This window comes from Canis lupus, chromosome 36, assembly GCF_048164855.1.
Source record: "Canis lupus baileyi chromosome 36, mCanLup2.hap1, whole genome shotgun sequence".
Classification (NCBI taxonomy): Eukaryota; Metazoa; Chordata; class Mammalia; order Carnivora; family Canidae; genus Canis; species Canis lupus.
Genome location: NC_132873.1, coordinates 1,456,210 through 1,462,209, shown reverse-complemented (window position 1 = coordinate 1,462,209; position 6,000 = coordinate 1,456,210).

The window sequence follows — 6,000 nt, the reverse complement described above, 5'->3', positions numbered from 1 at the left end:
GACTTTCTCCAGGCATTTCTAGGACTGTTTTATGTGCTCCCCCTACCACTAGATTGTGAGCTCCTTGAAAGAAGGTTCCATTTTTGTCTGTGCTGCACCTAGCTCTTGACAGATGCTCTTAAAAAAACAACAAATAGGGACGCCTGGGGAGCTCAGCGGTGGAGCATCTGCCTTTGGCTCAGGGCGTGACCCCAGGGTCCTTGGATCGAGTCCGGCATCGGGCTTCCCGCTTCTCCCTCTGCCTGTGTCTCTGCCCCTCCCTCTGGGTCTCTCGTGGATAAACAAACAAAATCTTTAAAAAGAATAATAAAATAAATAAATAGAAATAAAGCAGTCCTCCCATGAGCACTACTGGAATCACACAGGAAGAGTGAGGCAGAAACCTGTCATAACAACCAGGCTGTCACAGCCGAGCGTGGGAACAGAGCAGGCACCTAGGACAGGTGGGTACACAGAGCACCCCCCTTGCCAAGGATCCCACCTTGCCAAGGGAAAGCTCTGAGTGGTCAGGAACTAACTTTGGGCGTATGTGTTTGTCTTTACTCATCTATTTTTTTTCTGTGATGTTACTGATATATAACATTGTGTAAGTCTAGAGTATTCCACGTATTGATTTGATACATCTAGACATTTCCGTGGGAGGAGCAGCACTGCCTTAACTCACACCTCTATCAGGTCACCTAATTATCATTTCTTTTTTGCGGTGAGAACCCTGAAGATCTAGTCTCTTAGCAGCTTTGAAGGTGAGAATACGGTACTGCAGACGACCGGGGGAGCTTACTTTTCGGATTTGTCTGAAGGAAGGCATCTGTGTTCTCAGCATGCCCCGAGGACGTTGCAGAGCCTTTCTGGAAATACGTCCGTTGACGCCCAAGGGCACAATCCGAGGGATGGCTGACATAGCTATAACTGTAAAATAGCAGCACCGATAGCCAACGCCCCGGGCTTAATCACAGGATGCAAGAGTGTCACCGTCGCTTCTCACTTTCTCTCTGAAATGAGTCAGAGGCTCCCCATGCATCCTGTGCATTGTGTTGGAAGCCCCTGCTCTGCTCTCCGACACACGTGTCCAATTAGAAGCCCAGCATCCAGCACCTCTGACCCCATCTGTGGGAGGCAGGCTGCCGAGCTGTGGATTCTATTTCCAGCCTCGGAGCTGACGAGCCCAGGGCTCTGACGCATCCAAACACCTCGCCTGTTGTTTCCTAATTGACAGCCGGAGAGCATCGCATCAAATGATCCTCCCTCCAAACCCAATTAAGTAGCTTGTCTGTCCCGGAAGGCAAGTTTTTAAAAATTCCCTTTTATCCCCGTTCTCCATTCTCATTCCCCAGCTCCTGACCACCTCCCCCAGGCCAGCATGCTAATGTGTTTAATGTGGATCTTTTTTGCTTGTTGGTATTCTTGCAAAATGGGCTTCCTTGCTGTTCTTTGTGTGTGTGGTTCTAATTTATGTAAATTCCATTGTGTTAGATCCCTCCTTTCACTTACTGTGCCTTTTGTCATTCGTCACCGTGCCTCTCTAGCCTACTTGCCGGGTGTACACCTCCTGTGCGTGGTACGGATGTCCACACCTTACCTGGCCACTGACCCGGCGATGGATTTCTGATTGCTTCCAAAGCTCCATCATTGCAGCAGACATCCCTGTGCAGGGCCCCTTCCATATGTGCATATTCTTATTTTCTAAGGGCCAGATGGCTCTCCAGAGGCTCTTGAGAGATCCTCTGTTCTGGAATTCCCATCCTGGCCAACCCTTTAGCATTTTCCAGCCTCCTGCTTTTTGCCAAACTAGTATGTGTATAGTGATATCTCGTTCCTTTAATTTGTATTTATCCAATTGCTGATGAATTTGAGCAATCTTCCGTATGCTCGATGGCCTTTAGGACTTCCTCTTCTGGTTAAATTGTCTATTTATATCCTTTGCCTATTTTTCTTTTGTGGTTGCTTTCTTCTAGAGCCTTCATATTAATTCCTTGTCAATCTTAGATGCTGCAAACTACCTGCTCCCATTCTGCCGTCTATTAAGTTTGTCTATGACATCTTTTATGGAACAGAAACCCTTAATGTGGATGTATGAGATTTATCATATTTTATCCTAATCATTCAAGGCTCCATTTCAAAAGATTTTCCTTACTTCCGTGTCACAGAGATGTTTTAAATTTGTTTACTGTTAAGCTTATAGTTTTACTACTTGCACTTAGGCCTTTGAAATTCACTTTTAGTTGTAGTATTAGGAGAAGTCTAGTTTTATTTTTCCATATAGTGAGCCACTTCTTCCAATCTCACCTAATAGACCAACAGTCAATACCCTATTGACTTGTGGTGCCACGTTTATTGTATATGAAGTTCTGTATATTCATAGGACTGTCTCTGAGTTCATTGATATGCATTGAACATACACCATACTCCTTTATTTTAATGGCTTTGTAGGCTATTTTGATTTCTGTAAGGAATAGTATATATTTTTAATGAGTTTGGGGGACATGAGAGTTGTTTGTTTTGGTTGGCTAAACAGTTTATTGAAGGCAAACTGTTGAGGCCATGGAGAGTACTCGAATGCATCAGACAGACACCACGGTGAATGAAGGCCTCAGTGGGGGACACACCTTTGAGGAGGGTGGGTCTGTGATGGTGGAGCAACACCCAGAGGCTAAAACCTACATCGCAACCGTAGCATGATGCCAGAAAATCTGGTGTTCTGGTGGATGCAAGGAAGCAGGATCAGGGGTTGGGGTAGATCCCTGTGGTCAGAGTGCAGGGGTGAGGCTTGTGTGAAAGTGGCTCCAGTGCTTCATAGTAGATGTTTCAAGAAGGAGCCTTAGATACTCCACCACCGCTCACCAAGCTCATGTTGCATCCTTTTTGACCTTCATCCACTCATCTCAAAATTGAAAGTCCCCCTGGGGCAGTTTACTCCACTGCTCCCCAGTAGAACAAGGACCTTGCACTAGAGAACTGCTCTTGAGCCCCTGGGCAGAAACTGCTCCCTACCTAGAGCGGGGACTATCATCTTTGCTTTGACTAGCTTTGCTCATCTAAAAGGTGGGGCACACTCCTGGTCAAACTCAGCCCACACTGGTTGTACACACAACTGGTCTACCATTCTGTCTATAGGTAGGGGGGTGGTTGATCCAACCCTTGAGGGCAGTATTGTTATTCCAACACCACATGCACGCCATAGGTTGGCACTTCAAAAGTTTCATTGTTGCTGCCTGAGCCAACTCCTACTTTTAATATTTTTAAGGTTAGATAGTTTTGGATCTTCCTTCTCCCAAATAAAGTTTAGAGATGTATCAAGTCCTTTTTAAAGTCCAGTCGGGGGATCCCTGGGTGGCGCAGCGGTTTGGCGCCTGCCTTTGGCCCGGGGCTTGATCCTGGAGATCCAGGATCGAATCCCACGTCGGGCTTCCGGTGCATGGAGCCTGCTTCTCCCTCTGCCTGTGTCTCTGCCTCTCTCTCTCTCTCTCTCTGTGTGTGACTATCATAAATAAAGAAAAGCAAAAAAATTAAAAAAAAAATAAAGTCCAGTCGGAATGTTGAATGATGTTCATAAAATTTAAAGATTGATTTTTTTGAGAGTTTAAGTCATCCCATCCAAATAAATGTCTCTTCATTTATTTATATAACATTCAATGTACTTAGAGTTATAAAGTTTATGTCTTCTTGCACAAGTTAATTCCTGAATACATCATGGGTTTTGTTGCAATTATAAATGATATCTTAATTTTCATTATGTTTGGTACTAGTATAGAGAAAATCTATTGCTATTTGGGATTTAATTTTATATCCTTAAACTTACTGAATCCCTTTGATAGTTCAGAGTTTGTATGTTGATGTTGGTTTATTTTAGACTTAGAGGTAATATCACTTGTAAATAACAGCAGTTTTATTTGTTTTCCTAAATCCTTATATCACTTTTACATGAGCCAGGACCTCCAGTACACTGAAAACAGAAGTGTTGGCATAAAGATCTCTTTTTTCTGGCCTCAAACATAATACGTTTTAGTTTCTCTATTAGATATAATACTTGTCATAAGTTTTTGGAATATAACGTGAATCAAATTAAGGAAATTCCTTTATATTTCTACTTTGTGAAGAATTTTCCTCACAAATAAATGTTAAATTTCATGAATTTGTGTGTATAAAAAATGCAATACTTATAAGATTTTTCTCCCTTAGTCTATTAATGTAGGCATTTCATTATTAGATTTTTAATGTTGTATATTCTCTATGTTTGAGGAGAAATCCCTAGTTGATCATAATGTCTTTAAAATACGTTATTAGGGAGACACCTGGATGTCTCTGTCAGTTAAAGCATTTGCCTTCAGCTCGGGTCATGGGCCCAGGGTCCTGAGACTGAGCCCCACTTTGGGGTCCCTGCTCAGTGGAGAGCCTGCTTCTGCCTCTCCTCCACTCGTGCTTTCTCTCTCTCTGTCAAATAAATAAATAAAATCTCTTTTTTAAATAATAAAATATATTATTAGATTTGGGTAGGCTATTTTTTATTGAGAAATGAGTCTATTTTTAAATTTTTTCTTATTTGATTTGAAATCCAAATTAGACTAGTCTCATAAAAATAAGCTGAGTTGCTCTTGTCTTATTATTTTCTGGAAGTACTTACATAAACTAGGAATCTAGTGCTCCTTATAAGTTTGTGGAGCTTCCATGAAGGCTTCTGTGCAAAGGTTGGGTACAGGGAGTGGGTGGAACCCTAGAGGAAGTTCCTTTAATAATTGTGGGTGCACTCATTTCTCTATTTCTTGTTTATATCCGTTTTAGCATTTGATTTTTTTTAGGAATTCATTGACCCCATTCAGTTTGCCAAATGAATTAGAGGTAAATAGCATAACAGTTTTTTATTATTTTTAAATCTCTGTTGTGTCTGTAGTTCCTTCTCCTTCTTTTGTTGTGCATTTTAACTTTTTGTAGTGTCCCCCCCACCCCCCGGCTTTTTAAAAAGATTTTATTTATTTATTCATGAGAGACACAGAGAGAGAGAGAGGCAGAGCCACAGGCAGAGGGAAAAGGAGGCTCCATGCAGGGAGCCCGATGTGGGACTCGATCCCAGGTTTCCCGAAGGCAGCGCTAACCCGCGAGCCAGCCAGGCTGCCCATTCCCTTTTTTTTTCTTAATCTTTCTTGCCAAAGGTCTCTGTCGAATTATTTCCAAAGAACCAATTTTGCATTTACCTTTTTTATTATTCTTTATCCTCATTACACTGATACCTGACTTATTTTCTCCGTGCTTTTCCTTTCTTATTTATTTGCTCTGCTGTTCTTTTATCAATGTCATATGCTTAGCTCATTTATTTTTAAATATTTCATATGAAACATTAAACATTTCATATTTCCTGATAAATGTATTTGAAGTTATATATTTTTCTCTCAGTGCTTCTGTAGATGTGCCTGACAAATTTGACATTAATGCTTTCATCATAATATAAGTCAAGGTGACTTCCTTTTGACTCCATGATGAATTACTTCTTTTACACCAAGGTATTCAGTCTCCCCATATGTGAGATTTATTTTCATACTCTTTCTTATTAATTTCTCATTTTATGGCATTCTTGTTGGAATGCCTGGTCTGTTAGACATCAGTCAAAGAGAGTTTACTCAAAGATGCCATAGTAGCTACTCTAGCCATGCTTCCTTAACCATGAATGTCTGGAATGCACTCTACTTCTTGAGGATATCTGCTTCTTTCCCGGAGAGGAGGGTGCTGCTGAAAAGGTTGGTCACCCAGCAATGAAACATCCTTACCTTTTGAAAGAATTCCCAAATAAGTGGGAAGCAGGCTTGAGAAGGAGCCATATTTTGCAAAACAAGGGGGATGAGACCTATCTCAGCTTTGCCCTCTGGCCTCTGGGTTTGGGGCATGTGACTGAACTTAGCCAATCAACATGGAGCACTTTGAATCTTGGCACTTCAACAAAGCAGGAATAGTTGGAGGCTTTCAAGGGTGTGGAACAGAGTCCAGTGACATAATAACAAGTGTCTCTCT